At 60.6% G+C, this 19,887-nt stretch overlaps 1 long non-coding RNA gene across 1 annotated transcript; it reads right to left on the bottom strand.

The window, feature by feature from the left end:
* Window positions 1-2,374: 2,374 nt before the first annotated feature.
* On the bottom strand, window positions 2,375-18,974 carry LOC139042190 (uncharacterized). Its single transcript, XR_011498613.1, has 3 exons — window positions 18,736-18,974; window positions 4,758-4,947; window positions 2,375-4,118 (listed from the first exon to the last, which is right to left on the bottom strand). It is a non-coding gene; the product is annotated as an uncharacterized lncRNA (long non-coding RNA).
* Between the last annotated feature and the right edge of the window lie 913 nt (window positions 18,975-19,887).

Here is a 19,887-nt window from a genome sequence, read left to right on the forward strand (position 1 = left end):
GACTGGTGGGGTGGTGGGGAAGTGTCCCTGGCAGTTAGTGGATAGAGACCAGGGGTGCTGCTACATATTCCACCACGCACAGGACAGCCCACGACAGCATGGCTTCAATCATGTGACTTGAAATGTCAATAGTGCCGCTGTCAGGAACTCTGATGGCTGCTTCCCAGCTTTCTTGCAAGTAGGCTCTGAATCTCCAGGGGACAAGCCATATGTCTGTGATGGGAGGGAGGGAAGAGGAGCAGCCTGAGATCCTGACCCCAGGGTATTCCCGGTTAGGGCGACAGAGGAGCCCTGGGACCTGGCACAGGCTGAGAGTACATCTGGAGAAAGCGTGAGTCTCCTAGGACCCAAAGGACCCCGAATGCCCTGATGGCTCCCAGCTCACACACGGAGCCTCGTCTGGGCTGGTGAGCTAAGACGCATCACACAGGCTGCCCTACCTGCCCACAGGCCTCCTGCTGGGCTCCCCCTCTGGTGCAGCCTGCACGCGCCAGCCACACGGGCCTGTGTGATGTGGAGAGCAGGCCCCGTGTGATGTGGGGAGCAGGCGTGTGGTCGTTGGAGCAGCCCAGGCCCTCTTGGGGGGGGTGAGGACATATCTCTGGTGCCATCTTTCCTGTTCTGATAAATAACTGATCTGTGGTTGAGGCAAGAAGGTCACCTCTGCCCAGGGAAGCTCAGGAACAAACCACTTGTGACCGGTGGGAAGAGCCGGGTGGGGGCAGCGGGAAGTCTGCCTTCCCTGGCCACCAGGCTGCTGGGGGCAGATTTCAGAAAAGGGAAGTGCTGAGCTGGGGCAGCGCTTCCTGTGGTCTCCAGCAGGCAGGGCAGCAGGGCGGGCACGGCAAATCAGAGGGGTGGCCACCCCACCCCAGGAGGGGGCGAGGTGAGCCATCCTGGTCAGCAGGCCTGGGCTGGGCAGACCCCAGTGAGCGACAGTCTGCTGCTGGCCTTCACGGGTGGGGGCTGGGGACCCCGGGGATGCAGGGACTTATGAAAACACCCACGGGTGCCCTGTTTGGGAGCCTCCCGAGCTCCACCTTGCCCTCAGATTGAGTCCACCAGGGCTTGGAGATTCACTCCTCACCTCTCGTTATCTCCATACACTGTCTGTCTTGCACCTGCTCATGCAGTTCCCTCTGAGAAACGATGGCTCCTACTGCGGCAAGGCCCACTGGCCTGTCCCAGCCGAGGAGGGAGGCCTCAGCCCCTGGTCTGGCCGCTCCAGGGAACCCTCCTCCCTAAGGAAGGCCTGAGCCCAGGAGCCTGTGTCAGCCTGCCCAGCTCCCGATGGCCCTTGAGCAGGCAGCCGTCTGCCCTCTTCTGTCTCTTGTTAGGGAAGGCACTGGACCGGGGGCCTAGGATCCAGGGAGGTGGCCCAGCCTCCACAGTCCCTGGAGCCCAGCTTCCCTCCTCCCAGCATCGCTGACCGGGAGCCCAGACGCTGACCCCACAGGAGTACCTGGCCTGGGAGGGGAATGGAGGGGAGACTGGCTTCCTCCAATCCCATCATGGAGGGCTGCTGGCCCCCTGCTCCCCTGGTCCGGGCACCTCCCTCTGGGTTGAGTCACTACCACACCATATTGCCTGTCCAGCCTCAGTTCAGCCCCACCAGACCCCGTCAGGATACAAATAAACCCTCGGGGGCTACTCTGTCCCTTTTGCCCTGGTGGAGCTCTGCTTCTGGTGACCCCTGTGGACAGGAAGCTTGGTTCCATCAGCTGTCCCCACCCCACAGCCCCAGCATGCTTCTCCTGAGGCCTGAGGGTAGGGGCTCCCGGGGCCGGTGGGTGGGGAGGGGACTGCTGGAGCTGCCACCCCTGCCTCCCAGGTCCCAGCTGGGGCCTGTGCCTGGTAGGGGTGCAGTCGGCAAGACCAGCACCCTGCCCTGACCCGCTCTGTCTAGGCCGCCTGGCAGGGCCCAGGGGGCCAGGTCAGCCCAGCTTGTCCCCCACGCTCTCAGTCTCTACCTGTGCCCTCTTTTTCACCCTCCCCGTCTCTCTTGACCCAGGGTCACCTCTGCTCTCTCCCTCTGTCTCTCACTCAGTCTCTTCTGTTTTTCTCTCTCTTTCGTCTCTCCAGCCTCCGGGACCCCAGCCCCTCTCTGCACACGTTTGTACATCTGTCAGTCCGTCTCTCTGATCTCTCTGAGTTTCTCTCTCTCCTTATCTCTCTTTCCCATCACCCCACCCGGACCCGGGCTTCTCTTTGTCTGTGTCTGTCTCTGTCTCCCTGTCTCCCCGTCTCTCCGCCTCTCTCTCTGTCTCTGTCTCTCTCTGTCCCTCTCCCCGTGCCTCTCCCTCCCTCCATGCTCACCCCTAGCCCCTGATCTTCCTCAGTCTCTGCTGTCCAGAGCCCCTGCAGGCAGCTCGGCTGCAGCCCTGGCAGGACCTGCCGGCATTGCTTAGTGGCCCATGGGCCCTCATCCTGTTATCAGTTGGAAATGAATCAGAGATTTGGAAATGGGGGAGTGGGGTGTTATCACCCTGTGCACACGGGCTCTCAGCTAATCTCTGGTGGCCCTGGGTTCGAGAGGAAATGCAGTTGCAACACCGAGCCTTTCTTACCGTCACTGTCATGTCTGCGGTGAGGCGGTGGGGGACATGGGCGCGAGGCTGGAGAGGGGAGAGGCAGAGGGCAGAGGGCCAGGTCCAGCCCCTTGCAGGCGTGTGCACATCCATGTGTGCACACTCACACTTGTGCACAGGTGCACACACGCGCCCATGCACACACACACAGGGAGCTTCCTGGACCCTTGCACACCTCCTCCATTGCCCAGCCTCGTACCTCATCCTTCCATTGCCGTTGCACACCCGCCCCCACACCCCGGCCACCATCGCTGGTCACTGGACGGGTGCTCAGGCCTTGTCCTGGGCACCCTGAAGCCCATTCTCCTCTTAGCAGACCAAGTGGCCTGTTAAACAGCCACATGGCTGGCCATTTTCCTAAGCCAGCCCTCCCACATTGCTCAGGATCAGCCCACCATTGTCACTGTGGCCTCCAGGTCTTCATGTCCAGCTCCTGTCTCACCCCCTGCCCTTGCCTCCCACTACCCCTCAGCTTTCTTCGCTCCTTCCACCCTGGCCTCCGTACCCTTCCTCAACGCCACAGCTTCTGTGCATACTGTTCCCTCTGCATGGGAAACTCCCCTCCACCACCCACCTGTCTGCCTCCCACACATCCCAGCTCACTCAGCTTTCGAATCACTTCCTCAGGGCATCGAGGGTCCCCTTCATGTCGCCTGTCTCAGATGCTCTGGTCTCCTGTGCTCTGTCTTCACAGCATGGGTTCCCTGTTGCCACTGGGATTACATTTTTTTGGGAGTGAGTCCGTGTGTACTGCCCACCTCCTACCAGACTGTGGGCATGATGAGCAGGGACCAAGTCCTCCACGACCCGTCCAGGGCCTGCCCCGGGAGCTGGCCACACTAGACAGTGGTTGAATAAACAGATGTATGAGTACCCAGAGACACAGACGCTCTTAGGTACACACAGAGACACACAAACACATCCACAGGCAATGCACGGGAACTCCCACATAGACAGACACTCGGACAGGCTCACAGACATGGGCCTGCAAACCTACGTGTACAGAGAGACACACAAAGACCGAAACACACGCACGTGCCCACCGTTGTCTCCTGTGGGCTCAGTGCATCTCATCAGCCAGTGGGCGCCCCTGTGACATGGCTTATGTGCAACCCTTGCCCTGCGCCTCAGGTGGGGTCCCCTGTCTGCACGGCCTCCTGGACTCCATTGCCCTGGCCTTGGCTGCAGGGAGCTATGCCCAGACCACAGCCTCCCCAGGCAGGATTCTCCAGGCCCTGGCAATAGCCTCAAAGTATTAGTACTTACGACAAGTAGCTTTCAGGCCCAGCGTGTAGTATCATAGCCAGTACGGACTGGCACTCAGGCTAACACGGGCGGCCTGGCATTAATCACCTCTCACACAGCATTTTAAAGGAAAGCTACAGTGTGGGGAAAGGATTGATGACCACGCATGAAGCTGAAGCTTGGCGTTTTTCTCAGCAATGTTTTGCTCTGGGAATCACGGCTGAAGCTGGCCGGGGTCAGGGTTCCTGTCTCAGGCTCAAGGAGGTTCCAGCTGGAAACAGGCAGCTGTGGAGGCAGATGGAGGTGAGGAGCTGGGCCTGGGAGAGCTGGAGCCTGGCAGGCCCCCAGGCAGAGTGGCTGGCGGGGCGGGGCGCAGAGGTGGCAGCACAGAGGGCCCTCACCTGGCTTCACCTGGGGGCAGGGGTCAGAGGGGCATCTGGTGCGAGGAAGCAGAGGTGGGGCGCAGAGACAGGCCTGCACCCCTGGAGCAGGGAAGGGGGCGCTGAGACTTCGAGGCAGCTCACTACCCTAAAAACCTACGGGCGGCTTCTCTCTTTCTAAGACGGCTCTCCCCCTCTTAGAGAAAAGCACAAGAAGGCAGGGAGGCCCTCCTGGGGGTTCTGCTCATCCCTGGGGGCCCTGGGTCAGTCCTTGCTTGCTGACAGCTTGCCTCTATGCTATCAGCAGCCCCTGAAAGAGAGACCTAGAGCCATGGCCCTTTGCACCAGGCATGAGGGCACGACACAAGGCGACGCCTCTGTGACCCGATTTTTCAAATTGAAGGGCATGTCCCCGGTTACCCGCCTTCTGACCGTCTGCCGGCTAGACACCATCTTCCCCCAAGAAGGGTGCTCTTGACTTCTCCTTCTGCGGCAACCCTAGCAGCTTCTAGGTCCCTCTATCCTGACCTCTGTTTTTCTTTACCAGGCCCAGGCCTCGCCCTTCTTCCAGACCCTGCGTGTCCAGCCACATTGGCGGGAGCAGGGTGCTTTGGGCGACCGCGGGAGGGGTTCCTGTGGCACCCAGGTCTCCGGGCTCTGTTTGCTCATCCCTCGGGGGCTGGCGGCTGGCCTGGCATCTCTCGGCTGGAAGTGCTGAAGACTCCTCGGCTGATCTGAGAAACGTGAGAACAGAGCTGGGAAAATCGGCCGTTTTTGTGGTTTGGGGGTTTGAAGCAAGTTTCACAACTGATCTCCCAAGAACACGGTCCAGTCAGATGTGCTCCCCGCCCGGGGGCCGTTTCCCTGCTGGCTCCGGTGCTGACCGCCCGCCCGGCTGGGTCACGGAGGGGAGGGCCGGGGCCGGGCTGGGGGCTTCACTTGCCTGCCCCACCCGCTCCCTGCTTTCCTTCTCCGGAGAGTGAGCGTGAGGAGCTGAGGAGATGGAGCCATTTTGGGGGTTTCTTGTGGTTTATGCCTCATCCTTCGGCAGGGAGAAAGGCATCCGCTTGGCACCCCTCACTCTCCTCCTGGAAATCTTTCTCAGATGCCTCTCGGGCAGCTGTACCCTGAAAGCTCTCATTTGTGGAAACAAAAAGGCCAAGAAATTCTTGGTGGCCATATTCTTGGGCTGGGGCTGACTAGCAAGGGTGCTGGAGGGACCTGCTCTGGGGGTTCATGGAGAGAGAAGGGACCCCAGGGAGCACCCCCTGCCCACCCTGAATCCCCAAAACTTCCGCTGCCTCCCTGCAGACCGCACTCAGCTCTGCGGGGAAGGGGTCCTCAAGGCCCAGCCTTCCCCAAGTGGCCTGGCCCCCCAGCCTGTCCTTCCACCCTGGGAAGTCCCCAGCTCCCTCAGGCCAGCTGGGGCAGAACTGAAATTGGTGACATCTGCCTCTCTGGCCCTTTGGCTGCCACCTCCACCCACTCGCCCCAGAGTCTTCCTGCAGGAGCCTCCAAACCCGGGAGGAACAGCAGGCCATGCTCTCCCTGAGTGAGCACTGTTCTCGTGTCTTCCACACCCACCCCCCCACCCACACCCACACAGGGCCAGACCTGCTCCCCATTTCTGGTGGTAGGTGCTTGATTCTGCACCCGCCATCCCTCTGCTCAAGAGCACAGTGGGATGGGGCCTCTGCTTGTTTCTCAGACACTCCGTCTCCCACCCCACACAGTGGAGGGCAGACCAAGGCTCCAGGTGGGGACGTTCCTGCCCCGGGTCGTGGTGTGGAGCCTTAGTGGGCTTGGGACAGAGTCCTGGCTTCCTGCCTCTGCTGAGGGGACCAGGACAGTCCTGCATGCAGTTACCAAGAAGAGTGGGGCGGGGGACGTGCCACGTCCCACTGGGCAGCTAGGAAAATAGAGCTGGGGCTGGGCGTCACCAGACTCATGGCCAGGGAGACGGGCAGTCATGTGCTCCATCAGGGGACCCGTTGAGTGGTCACATGGACACGGTGAGTGGAGAAGGATCAGGCCAGCCCTGCCAGGAGTCCCACATGGCAACACTCAGGGCCAGGGAGAGGTGTGTGGTCAGACACAAATACTTGGCTGGGCAGGAAGATTCGAGCAGATCCACAGAGCCCTCTTGATCAGAACCAGATAAGCTTGGACAACTGAACACACCCAGGCGGACAGTTAGCTGGAGTCTGAGAAACCCTCAGTGAGGCCGCCCCGTGGGTCGCGTAGCTACGTACAGATGAGGCTGACAGCATCGGAGGCAGGCAAGATACCCCAACACAGCGGCTGGTGCTGGGCCCAGGAGGGCTGGGGTGTCCTGGGTGCATCTGCCGGGGCTGTGTCCCCTTCCCGTTCCCTATCCATGTACCCCCTCCCAGCTTCCTGTTTCTGTTTTGGGGCTGCAGGAACTTCCTCTTCTCATCACGGTTCAAAATGGCTTGCTTGTCTCAGCTAGGGGCCCCATGGGGGGCTGGTCATCCCAGCACAAGGGACAGCCGCAGAGGGAGGGGGGATTTGCAGCCTTAGGGGTAGCAGGCCATTGAGGTATGAACTGTGACCCCTCCCACAGGGCTCCAGCTGGACCCCTGACAAAGCTTCCCGTGGTCCTCGGATGGAGCCTCCTGGGCAAGCACGGCTCTCAAGGCCAAGGTGCGCTGGATCCTGCATGAGTGCCCTGGAGCAGTCACTGTCTCCTTCGTGCCTCAGACAAAGCACTCAGAGGATCTTTTGCTCTCCCCTTCTTCCTGCTTCCTCCAAGGCATCCCAGTGCTCACAAGCAGCACATCGGCCCGTGGTGTACTCGCACATACATGCACGCACACAGACGCGGCCCCACAAGGAGCTGAGCAATGGAGGGGCTGGCCTGGCCTGGGGAGTGCCCATGTGTGTGCATATTTGGTGAGTGTGTGTGTGGGATCACGTGGGATGCTCGTGTGTGTGAGTGTGCGGGTCTCCGGATGAGTGTGCGTCCGTGCGTGTCTGGGGGGTACCACCTTTCTCCTCTCAGCCGCATCCTGTACACTGAGCAGAGCTGCTCCCCCAGGTGAAGCTGAGTCGTGTCCTGCTGAGACCCCTGCTTCCCTCACCTGCTGACTCCCAGGGTGGGCGTGGGGCACCGTCACTCACAGGGCCTGGGGCACGGGAGGCAGCCACGAGGGGGCCGTGGGGCAGTGTGCCAGGGAGGGTACACGAAGTAGTCCTCAAGCTGCCAGGAACTGCCCTGATCCACTGGGGATATAGGTCCATAAGAGGGGTAGCCTCTTGCAGGCCCGGGACCCTATGAGCACCCTGGGCCTGGGATGCGACGTAGGGGCGAATGTGGGCAGGGCTGCGGAGAGGCTGAACTCGCACCTGCCTCCCTGCTCATCCAGCTGGCCCGGGGTTGGAGCTGGGGATCCAGATGCTTCCTCCCAGGCGCTGGGGCCAGGGTCAAGGTCAGGACAGGGCCCCCTCCCCAGTGCTCTCTACAGCATTTCCCCTGCTAAGTGCCGGGCATCTCCTTTGATGCCCAATGCCTGTTGTTGTCCCTTACAGATGAGCCGCCTGAGACCATGTGGTCAGGAGGCTGTGACACTGGGATCCAAAGCCAGGTGGCCACACTGCAGGGACGCACACCAAACTCTGGGCCCACTCACCTCCCTCCCTGTGGACGGCCCACAGAGAGAGAGCATAGGGAAGCCAAGAGCCAGGGGTCACCTGGTCCCACTACTCAGCACCTGGATTCTGCTCCCCATTAGCACTGAGGAAAGGCAGCAGAACAAACGCTCACCGACTGTTTACACTGAGGGCTTGGGGCCGTAATTAAGTCTCGCGAATCAGGCCTTTATCGGCCAGGTATCTTGAGCAGCCTCCGAAGGGGAGACATCCCAGAGCATCTAATGAAGGAAAGTTGGATGAGTTTGAAGACTTTTTTAAGCCCTGAAGAATAGGCCTTTGTTGCCAGCTCCTCTCCTGTGGCAGCCTGCCTGGTCCCTGGACTCCGGTGGCTGCCCCGGGTCAGGGGCAGGACCAGGCGGCCCCAGCCCTGGCAGCCCCCACCCCCAGCTGGCTCCTCCAATTCCAATGAGGCCACCAGCTATGTGCGGGGCCCCAGGAGTGGGGCCTTAGGGATGCCCCCTCCTCTGCCCTCAATGACCCACCTCACCCTGCCAGATTCTGACATCTGCCCTGGGCAGGCACCATTGTCAGGCTGGATCCAAACCAGGTGGTGGTAGGGTGGGGCTGGTGCTGAGGGCTGACCTTTGATTGCCAACCCCCCCCCCCCCATTACCTGGCTCCACACCATCCACCAGGTCTAGGCCTACCATCCTCTCTTTGCCTCTACACCTTTGCTAAATCTGTTCCTTCCACCTACAATGCTTTTCCCTGTTCTTTCCTCTGGCAAATTTCTACCTATATTTTAAGACTTACCTGGGGCATCACTCCCCCCTGGCAACCTTCTATGCACTCCAGACCAGGGTCCCTGTCCCTCTTTTGTGCCCCTTGTCCCCCCTGCTAAATGGTCTCCGTTCCCCCAGGTGTGTGTCCCCTGAGGGCAGGACTTGGGTATCAGGCTAGCCCTGTGCCTGGCACAGGATAAGTAAGTGCTTCGTTCCTAGTTATTGGAGTAAAAAGAAGAGTGAGCAGAGGGCAGCCATGTCACCCAGTGACAGACTGTACACTCGGAACCCTCACTTTCATTCTCGGAGGGAAGTGCTGCTCGCCCCACTTTACAGATGGGGAAACTGAGCTTGGGAGCAGAGAGGACTTGCCCACAGCAGCTGGATGGTGGGTGGAGGGTCCAGGGCAGTGAGCGGCTGACCTTCTCTGTAGAGGGCCAGATGGTAAATTCTCCAGGCTCTGCGGGCATCCCATCACTGTTAACACACATTCAACCGCCATTGCAGGGCAAGAGCCACCACAGGCCGCCCTCAAACGAAGCAATGTGGCTGGGTTCCAACAAGGCTTTATGATAGACGTCATGTCACTTTCATGTGTCACAAAATATGATTCTTCTTTTGATTTTTTTCTAACCATTAAAAAGTGTAAACATTGTTCTTAGCTCTCAGGCTGTACAAAAACCAGCGTCAAGCCTGATTCAGTGTGGGGCCTGTGGCTGGCTGATCCCTGGTCCCCGGTGAGAATGAAGTGTGCTTTCCCCACCCTGTCAGAGCCCGGCCTGGTCAGGCCTCCTGGGGCCCCCAGCTCAAATGTGGTGTGTGCTCAACAAAAGGAGAGAGCAAACAAATGGGTGAGCTAACTAGCCTACTATCTAACCAACTAACCAGTTAACTATGCCCTCATCTCTCGGGTTCAGAGTTACCTCCTTCCCATCTCTGGGGTTCTTTAGACCTGACTGACCCCTTGTCCTGTGACCTAGCTCATTGACCTCTTGCCCAATCTCCATCTGTCTGACTTCAGTCCAGGCCTTTCATCAGCCCTCAGGCTGCCCGAGGTGGTGAGAACCCAAGAGAAGCCCAGGAAGGGCCTAGAAGCTGCTCGTGGGCACTCATGACCACCAGGCTGAGGGCAGAGGAGTGGGAGTGGCTGTGTGTTGTGGCGAAGGGGCTTCAGGGCTGATAGGCGGGGTCTGGCTAGGCCTTAAGGGTGGGGAAAGATCCTCCATCCAGGCAGACAAAGGACACATTCCAGGCAGCAGAATGTTCTAGACAAAAGTGTGGAAGTAGTAGCTGACCAAGTGTGGGACTAGATTCAAGGGGCCCCTCTCTGTACAGGGCTGGGAGCAGCCAGGCAGAGCATAATCTCATCAGGACCAGAGAGTGTGGGTCCGAATCCTGGGCCCAGCCCCGGTCCACTCAGCTGGGCCTGCCTGTATGAGATGAGTGAACCAGGAGGATCCCAGAAGGCCTTAGCATCTCCCAGATAGGCCCACCCCTATGCCTGACACGTGGCCATTCCCATTTCAGTCTCATGCTTTCGGGTTTGGCATAGCCTTCTTGGTCATTCATTCGCTCAACAAACGTTGGTAGACCACCAGCTAGGTGCCAGACAGGCCCCATCTAGGTTTCAGATGATACAAATATGGACCTTGCCTCGTGGAACTGACAATCCAGGAGGGAAGGTGGACGATGGACAAGCAAGAAAGGCCGAGAGCAGGGCCATTTCTAAGAGCACGAGGAACTGGAAGTGCAGCATAGCAGGGCAATGTAACTGGCGGTGACTGGGGGCTGCTTCAGGAGGGCCTCCCTGGGATGGGGACAGTCCAGCCCAAATCCAAATGAGGAAAAAGGGCAGCCAAGCAAAGTGTGAAGTCCCAGGATAGGAGTCAGCTGCTGGACAGACAGACCCTAGAGAGGGGCAGAGGGATGAGCATGGAGGTGGGGAGGGTGGCAGGCCACACAGGATCTTACAGGATGCCGTGGGGAGGGCAGCCGATATAAGGGCCAGGAGAACCGGAGGGAGGCCGGGCCAGAAATGTGATCAGGTTGATATTTGCAAAGGTCCCTGGCTATGCTGCTGTTGTGTGAGGAGCTGAGGGTGGGAACTGCAGGGCAAGACACCTGTGAGCAAATGTGCTGGGAGACGTGTGTGACTCCCTGGGTCCTGCAGGGGAGTCAAGGGCCGGGTCTCCTGCTGGAGCTGGCGGGAAGGATGGGTAGGACGTGGGCGGTGGGCAGGCCCCGAGACTGCTGCTCTTGGCCTGACTGGCGTTCGTTTGGCAGGCAGCCGCGGGGGAGCCGTGTGTGGGCACGTCCTGGGGCTGCCCGCCCGCAAGCTCACCCGCCGCCCCGAGACGGGGCTCAGGCAGGCTGGTTCGCCCGGGCCCCACTGTCAGCGCCGTGGAGGTGAGGCGGGTTGCTGGGTGGCAGGGACCTCTGAGGGCCCTGAAGCCAGTGCAGAGGACAGAGAACTCCTCCATCCACCGTTACCAGGCCTCCGTGCACTGTCAACCACCCCTTGTTGAGGGCCCACTGTGCGCCAGATGCAGCCCCCATGCCAGGGTCTGTCAAGCCAGGCAGACCTACAGGAAATGAGCATCTGCATCTGATCTGGGGCCAGCCCTGGGATGGGCGACCCTCCCACAGCAGGGCCACAGGCCCTCCAGCCCCAGCCCTGTCCTGGCTAAGGCATGTCAGCTGCTGCCTCTCCTACTCCCAGTTCCCACGTCCCTTGTGGTGCCTGGCCCCGAGGAGGCACTGTGCAGCCCAGGCCTGCATGACCCATGCCCCTACACACGCACACAGACACGGACCCCCCTCCCATGCACACTCTCTTCTGCTCGCCAGGTGGCCTTCACATTGTTGGATGCCCTCACTTGCTGACCCCAGCCATCCGGCGCCCCCAGGAAGTCTGAGACCAGGAAGGCCTGTGTGTGCAGGTGTCTGTTTGTACATGTGTAGCTACGAGTGTGTGCATTGTGAAGATGCCTGTGTGCTTGTGTGTCTGTACGCAACTGTGTGCATATTTGTGCCTGAGTGTGTGCATGCATGGGACCATGAGTGGTGTGGGGGTCTCTGAGTCTGTGTGTGTGTGCCGGGCATCTGCGTGTGCACCTGTGACTATGAGTGTGTGATGGGTGTCTGTGTGCACCTGTGTGCGTATCTGTGTGTGTGAGGGTGTGTGAGCGTGTGTGTGGCCCACACCCTGGGGGTGGCCCGGCCTGGCCGCGTCCCGTGGCCTGTTTTCCTGCTCCCCCGCCTCCTCTTAGAGCGTGTTGACTCAGGGAGGGACAGGCAGCCTTCGTTCAGGATTTCCTGGTTGGACAGAAGTGGTGACTTGAAAAGGGAACAGTTGGGTCCTGAAGTGGACGCTGAAGGGTCTGGGCTGTGCAGTGCTCCGTGGTGCCCGAGGCCATGTGCCTGCCTCCGCTGGCTCTCCAGGGGCAGCTACAGAAAGCCTTTGCCCCTGCGTGGGCCCACGGGCTACCCCCTGAAGCCTTTCCTGAATGTTCCCCTCCCTGGCACGCAGCCTGGGGGCTCCGGGGCTCCCCTCTAGAGCTGGGTAGGGAGGGCTGTGCTCCCCAAAGACGGGTTGGCATGAGCAAAGGGAGCCTCAGCTCCCCCAGGCACTGGCGGCCCCCAGGTCCCCTATCAGGTTGGGTCAGTATACCTGGATCCGCCCCCCATCCCTCCACCAACCCCATCCCCCAAAGCCTCAGCAGACAAGAATGAAAATCTTCAAGGCCGATGGTCTCAGTCTAGGAACGAGTGGCGAGCTCCAGCAGCGCCGCATGGGGACCCCTCTGAGAACTGCCGCTCTCAGGGGCCAGGAGCACTAGCCCAAGGGCTGGCCGCCTGTGAGAAATGCAGAGTCCTGGGCTGCACAGACCTGCCGAGCCCACTCCTGGGCTTCCACACGTCCCTGGAGGTGCTGCTGTCACCTTCGGAGAGGGACTGGGTGGGCCAAGCCTCCTCCCCGTGGCGAGGCCTGGGTCTTGGGTGAGACTGAGGGTAAGGCTGCCCCCAGGCCAGGAGGTGGGGGTAGGGCTGAGTTGGGGGTGGCAGCTGCCCGCCCTGCCAGTGCGGAGAGCCTAATCTGTGGGACAAAGCGGGGATTTGTAGCCCAAAGGCTGCTAATGCGACTCCAGCTCCTCTGTCAGCACGCTCCCTGAAGAGGGAGGAAGCTGTCCTCAGGGCACAGAGCTGCCTGTCCTGGCTCTGTCTGGGAAGAAGGGGGGAATCCGCGGACGATGGGCGCTCAGCTGTCCCTGAGCAGAGTCAGCACAAGCAGCAGCCCCTGTGGGGGTCCCCGGAGAGCCCCCAGTCCAGGCCCTCGTGAGCTCAGGCCCAGGGTGCCTGTCCCCCATAGACACTGCCACCAAGTCTGTCCCCTGCCAGGAAAACAGGCTTCACCCTGGCCCCGCACACCCATTATGACCCTTCCCTTTCTGAACAAGTTCTCCTCTGTCCGCACCCCACCCTGCCTCGTGTGGAGCCGGGCTTTGAGAGGCGAACAAGGGCCTCAGGCCCCACTTTTGTCCACCTTGGTGCCCCAGGATCCTGGCACAGGCCTGCCCTGAGTTGGGGAGGAGGGTGTCAGAGTCCCTGGGGGCTGCAAAGAGCGGGTGCCCTCTGAAGCAGAGGGGAGGGGAGCACTCCAGGGCCCCCTCATGCAGGGTGGCAGCAGGGGGTGGTGCCCGGGCTCTGGTCTCCAGCCCATACCACACCGGGCAGCCACGAGCCGGGCAGCCGTTAATAATTAACCCCGGGCCTGGGCCTTGACCTCGCGGGCCTCTGAGTAAACAGGCCTTTCTGGCCAAGCGTCCTCGGCCTGCTGGAGCCTGCTGAGCCCCTCCTGGCCTCTCTGCCCCTTGGCCTCTTCTGGCCTTGTGGTCCAGGTCTCTGGCCCACTCCTTAGCTGCCGAGCTGGAGCAGTGGCCAGGGGTCTGGGCCTTTGGCCTCTCTGACTCCCACCCTTCTTCCTACTATATATTCCTATTACTGTTCCTATGATGGGCCTACCACCTATTCCTGCCCCTGCACCTATTCTCTCCACACCCTTCTCCCCACCCTCCTGGCCTTTGAGGTGGTGCCTCCTCTTCTTGGACTGGGGTTTGCCGATGGAGTGTCTCAGCCCCGGCCTCAGACCCCGCATCAGTACCGCTGGGGCTTGTCAAGCCGGAAGCCCCCAGCACAGCCTCAAGCCCACCAATGATAAACTTCTGTGGCCAGAGCCGGGACTCCATATGATTCTTGTGGCCACTGACGTTTGGACCTGTGTCCTAGTTCTGACGGGTCGGCCCGTGGTGGTGTCAGCCTTGGTGGCAGGCAATGTGCAGCTTGGGCTTCCTTGAGCACCCCTGTGTGGACAGTCAGTGTCCACTGTCAAAAGGCCCATGTTCTAGCTTTAGCTTTGCCCTGACCACCTATGTGACCCTGGGTCAGTGCCTCGACTCTCTGGGCCTCAGTTTCTCCATCAGTACAATAAGAAATGGCACAGAAATCCCAGGGCTTGCCACCTCCAGGATTCTAGACTCCACTCTGGCTTGGAGTGAGACCAAGGACAGAGACAGCTCATTTCCCACCCGGCCCCAGTAATCACTCAAGGACAGAGTGATGGGGATGGGCCCTCGTGTTCCTAGCTGCTAAGCATCCACTTCTTCCCTCTAGGGCAGCCCCGTGTTCCCTTGGGGAACCAACCCTCTCCCTCTCTCAGACCACGCGGTCCAGGGAGGGCTGCCCCAGCGGGGCCTCTGGAAGTGGGTCGTGTGCCCTGGGCCTGGCCAATGGGTGTCAGCCCTGAGACTTTTGCTGGAAATACTGAGAGAAATTGTTTTCCTCTCCCTAGGTGGCAAAGCAGGGGAACGTGAGCCCGGAGGCTATCTTGCTGCAGCCTGTGGGAAGGTGGACGAGCACAAAAGAGAGCAGAGAGACGGACATGGATTTCCATAGCTTAGATCCAGCGGCCTGAAGCCGCTACCACCCTGGGCTTTCAATCACAGGAACTGTCTCTTTTCTGCTCAAACCAGTGCGGGTTGGGTTTCTTCCCTGATTCGCACATTCTCACACCTGACTCAGACCATGCAGAGAAGACGTCATAACGCGCCATAGCGGCTGGTACACACACTGCTAAACATCTGCTCAGAGAATGCGAACGAAGACCAGGGCCAATGAGGAAGCCAGCCCCCGCTGCAGTGAGCGGGGGCGGGGAGGAATCAGCGAGCACAGGGGAGGGGCTGGACCAGGCCAAGTAGTGACAGGCAGAGAACTTGGTATCCTGGGCCCTTGGGAGCCATTGAGGGCTCTGGATGAGGTGAGGATGGGCAAATGGGTGAGGCTGGCAAGCTGGACTCCCTGACAAGGGGATGAATGTGATTGTGTTTGCATGCGTGTGCACACATACACGCTCATACACACACACACTGAGCTTTGCATGCAACAAACATTCTGAGATGCCTTCTGGGAGCCCTTTGAGTCCCTGCCCCCTGCAGAGGACTGGAAGTGGCTCTGCACATGTGTGGGTCAGAGGCCTCTGGTCAGCTGGGCCCTCCCTCCACCTGGGCTTGGGTGGTTCCTGGGAACCCAACGACCACCCGGGCGGGGGCAACTCAGGGCGAAGGAGCTGCCTCCTCTGCTCCACCATAGGGTGGGAGGGGCATCAGGGCCTCTGGAGGAGCAGAGACTCAGTCCCAGTGGGGCTCCCCAGGACCCCCAAGGGAGGCTGGCCTCACGGACCTCACGGGGCTGGGCTCAGGGAGAGGCCTTGTCCTGGGCAACAGACTCTGGGCAGGCGAGAATCCTGGAGGCAGAGTGCTTCAGACACACTGCATCCGCCGTGCAGACACACACACACACACACACACACACACACGTGGTAGACACAGCACATGGATGACACCCTCATGGTCAGCCATCTTGTGCGAGCCCTGGTATCGGGAAGGTGGAGGGCCTCTGTGCGGCCAGGGAGCAGGGGCAATCGATGGGGACGCCCCACCTCCGAGACTGCTGCCTGACTCCTGGGCTCTGGCCTGGGAAAGCCTCTTTCCCAGCAGTGGGACCAGCTGGATTGAGGGCGTCCGGAGGCCGCGCCGGGTCCTCCCCGGGCCACTCCTCTGACGCCGCCTTTCTCTGTTCCTCTTCCTTTCCCTGCCTTGCCTTGGCCTGTTTCAGCCCCTTCCTTGTTTCTGACTCCGGCTCTCTCCTCTCTCTATGGCTCTCATTTGCTGTCTCTCAGAGGGGACACCCAGGACATGGGCCAAGCCTAGCGCTGGGGCTCGGGCCCCTTGGTCACACGGCCCAGCTTTCATCTTCGCGCTGCTCCCTGCCCTGCTTCCTCCCTCTGGCCAGAGCGTCTTGCCCTTTGCCCTGGAACTGCCAGCACCCCAGGGGGGCCTCTGGCCTCGCCTCTTGCCCCAGCCTCTGTAGCCCATGTTCCTTCCCTGGAGGCTGGCCGGCAGGCTGGGCCGTGGGGAAGCCACAGAGCCAGGACACGTGTCCTGGCCCCGGGCAGAACCCTCGTCCTGGCCGCAGAGCCACACTGGCCAGGCCCAACTCTGTCCCCTGAAACCCCTGGAGCCCTGGGCAAGGCTCCTCCACTGGGCAGCTTTGGCCTCCCACCCGACTCTAGGTTGGGAAACCGGCTCCAGCTTGGAGCAGAAGCCAGGATGAAGCAGGATGTGGAGGGGCCCCCAGCAGAACTGAGGTCCAACCAGCGACGAAGTAGGAAGAGGGACCCTGTGCCTTGTCATCCCCCTTGACAGGGCCTCGGGGAAGAGCCTGCTTTGGAAGGGGGAGCGAGAAACAGGGACCATTTCACAGCTGTAGGTCTTGCCGGGTGGGAGCAGAGAGAAGGCCTCCCTGGGGAGATGGGAGGAGCACCTTCCAGCCTGGGCAGGCGCGTTCTGGGGGCCCTTATTGTGCTCCCTGCTGCCATCCAGGCCAGAGTCTGCTGGTGCCTGCCTCCAGGAAGCCCGCCTGCGCAGACCCAGAAGTGGGAGGAGCCCAAAGCAGCTGGCCTTCTTCAGCAAGCCCCTGGGCTAGGACTCCGCCTTGTCACACTCCTTAGGCTAGAAGTTGCAGGGACAGAGCTGGGCCCTCTACTCTGGGAAGACCCTATCTGCCACCTAGCCTCAGGGCCAGGCCTCAGGGCTGGGCTGGACAGTGGGGGAGAGCCTGGGCTGCGTTGGCGATGCCTCAATTTTGTATCCCAGAATCCAGGACGAGGCGTCGCTTCCGGTCACCAAGGGGCTGGTATTCGAGGAAGTCCCCTGGAAAAAGGCCATCAGCCCTCGCTGGGCCCAGGGCTGCCAGATGCTACAGCAGGTGACCCTGGGCAGTGTCAGGAGATGCCAGGAGCTGATGACAGGGCAGTTGGGGACAGTGATCAGTGTCTGCAGAGCTGCCAGGCTGCCTAGGTTTGCGTCTGGCTGAGGGTCTGAGGGGTGCTTTTCCCTCTTGGAGTCTCAGCTGACATCCTGGGGTTGTGAGGTAAGGTGGGTAAGCGCCCAGATTGCTGCCCAGCGCACACGCAGCCCTCAATCAATGCAGCCATTAGCGCTATTTGGACCGGCAGGCTCCACAGGCTGGAGAGACCAGGTCCTTTCTGCAGACCTAGGTTAGGGCCTGCGATTGACTAGGTGAAGGGAAATGCTCCTGACCAACTCCCCCTTTCCTGGGCCCCAGTGTCCTCAAGGCACAAAGCGGTTTGCACTCTTGTACTCATGCACGCACCTGGCTTTGGCTCCCCGGGACCCAGCCACCTGCTGGAAAACCAAGAGCTGCCTTTTCAAAATAATGATTAAGAATCAGCATTGACTATTCAAATCGAAACTCCCCAAACCCCTCTCCGGGGTACGCAGGTCCTCTGGAGCCTGTGGGTAGAAATCTCTTACCCTAGTGGAAAAAGCAGTCTGCCGAAACGGAAGTCTTCCTCAATTTAGCTGAGTCATTTTCTTGTGGTTAAGGAAGTCCAGGTCACCTCTGGCCTTTCCCCTGATGCCCACGGCCCCGCCAGCCTGGGGGACCCAATCCACACTTGCCCCATGCCTGCCTCAGCTAACCCAGGGTCCTCCCAGCAGAGGCCTTGGCAGTGAGACTCCCCGCCCTCCTGCAGCTCCCCCCAGCTGCTGCCTGCTCCCACGTGGGAGTCTGGAGCCCTCGAGACCCAGGAACCTGGGTCGCATCCCAGAGTGGACCCTGAGCTACAGTGGAGGAGAGGCGGGCAGACTCGTGGCCTGGGCAACTCTCAGGGGTCTGTTCTCTGGGTGCCCACAGGCCCATGGTCTTGGGCCCCAGTGGGGCTCACTGCAGCCGGGGATGGGGACTCCGTCTTGTCCTGGATCTGAGGAACTTGGCCCAGGAGTGGCAGGTTCCTGCCCAGCCAGGGCTCCCGGTTCACTGGAGGCTGGTACTGGTTGGTGCCCCTGTCTGGCCTCAGGCCGCTGCCCCTACCTTGGAGAGCCTTAGGAAGCTTGCAGAGGCCATCCTCTGGGAGGATGGAGGGATGTCGTGGGCAGGCCACCTGAGTGCTGTGTGGAGGGCCTTTAAGGCACCAAGCCGCAGCAGTTGCCCGGCAGGGAGGGGAGGCCAGCTCTGTGGGCAATGGGTCTTAGCCATCTCTGGGCCAGGTGCCTGAAACCAGGGACATCCTAGGACGGCCCCTCATCTGAGCCCTGTGTCTTCTGGCCTGGGTGCCCATCCCGGGCTGTCCGGGAGTCAGCGGGAGCTCTGCGGCTGCCCTCTCGTCTGTGCTGAGGCTTCCCTCGGCTGACACAGGTCGTGTGCTCTCTGGGGCTCAGTCTCAGCCTGAGAAGTGGGCGTGCTGATACCCACGGCCCAGGATTGTTGGGAATGTCAAAGAACAGCAGAGTCAGAGGGAGCCAGGAGGTCAAGCCCCAGGGTGTGTGTGGGATCATTGAAAGCCCTGATATCTTTGGGGGATCAGAGGACCCCTACGCTTTACTTGTGGGGTCCCAGGAGTAGTGAGATTCGGGGCTGCTCTTTGCTGACCTGGGGAGGAGCAGTGTAGCAGCGTGGGCTGGGGGCATGTCCCAGCTGGGGTCTGAGGTCCCCCCGTGGAGCCCCCTTTAGCCTAGAGTGTCAGGGCAGAGAAAGGCCAGCCAGACATACCTGCATCCTGGAAGCTGTGGAGATGGACCCGGGCCTGGAGAGACTTCAAGGCTAGGAGCAGGTGATGGTGCTATTGGGGCCCACGTGGGACCCCAAACCAAAAGGATCAGGACACTGCTGCAGCTGCCAGGAAGGTCTACCTCCCTGGAGGGCACATCGGCCCATCTTGATGCCCAGCAGGCATCCACCGGCCTGGCGCTGGGGGCTGTGTCGCCCACAGTCATCCCACACCCACTTGGACTGGGTCCTCTGAGGCTCTGGCAGCAGTGTTTGGGAAATTAGGTGAGGGGGGCCTGGGATGAGGGTGAGGAAGGGAACTATTTATGTCTAAAAGTCATCTTGAAATTTTCAACATTTTTTTTTTCAAAACAAAAGCTCTACACGTGGTGGAGGGGTGAAGCTCGCTCTGTGGGAAATGAGTCAGACAGCCATAAAATGTGTTTTTCTGAGCCGAGGGGATTATTTTACATCTTGCGGCGTGAAGACACTGAGAGGAAGCCCTCCTGCTGGCCCCTGACGGGCTCCCTGTCCTCCAACCTGGGCCACGCGTCGCCCTCCTTCCTGAGGGGGCTCTCGCCCTCCCGGGGCAGATGAGGCCTGCGGCTGCCTCCCACCTCCAGGCCTCTCCCTTCTCCCTCTATGACCTCACCTCCCATTCTCTGAGGCAGGAGTGAGGCCGTGAAGGGTGGTGGCCTCGTGCTGGCTCCTGGCTTCACCATTTACAGCCTGAGAATCTGGGTGAAGTCCAGGGGGCCTCGGGGAGCCTCCTGCCCCTCATCTGATGGACAGGCTGGTGTGGGACCATCCCTGGAGCAGCTGACAGGATGCAACCAGAGACAAGAAAGCATCTATATGCCACTGGTGTTCAGCAAAGGGTTTCCCTTCCCAGCCAACAAGCAGCATCCTTGCGTCTAGGTGATGAGGGGCCCAGGGGGCAAGCTGGTCCTTTGGGGGCCCTTCCCAAGGCCAGAAGGGAAGGTGTCCTCTCCTAACCTCCCCTGGCTAGCATCCCCACTCTGCTGAGTCATGTCCCCCCAGCTCTGGTCCCAGCGATCAGGAAACAGAATCCCCACCCCAGGGGCTGAAGGTCTCAGAAGGCCTGGGGTCAAGTAGTTCCGGGGCCCTGGCGGACAGGACCCAGTGGCTTCAGAG

This window comes from Equus asinus, chromosome 26 (assembly GCF_041296235.1).
Source record: "Equus asinus isolate D_3611 breed Donkey chromosome 26, EquAss-T2T_v2, whole genome shotgun sequence".
Lineage (NCBI taxonomy): Eukaryota > Metazoa > Chordata > Mammalia > Perissodactyla > Equidae > Equus > Equus asinus.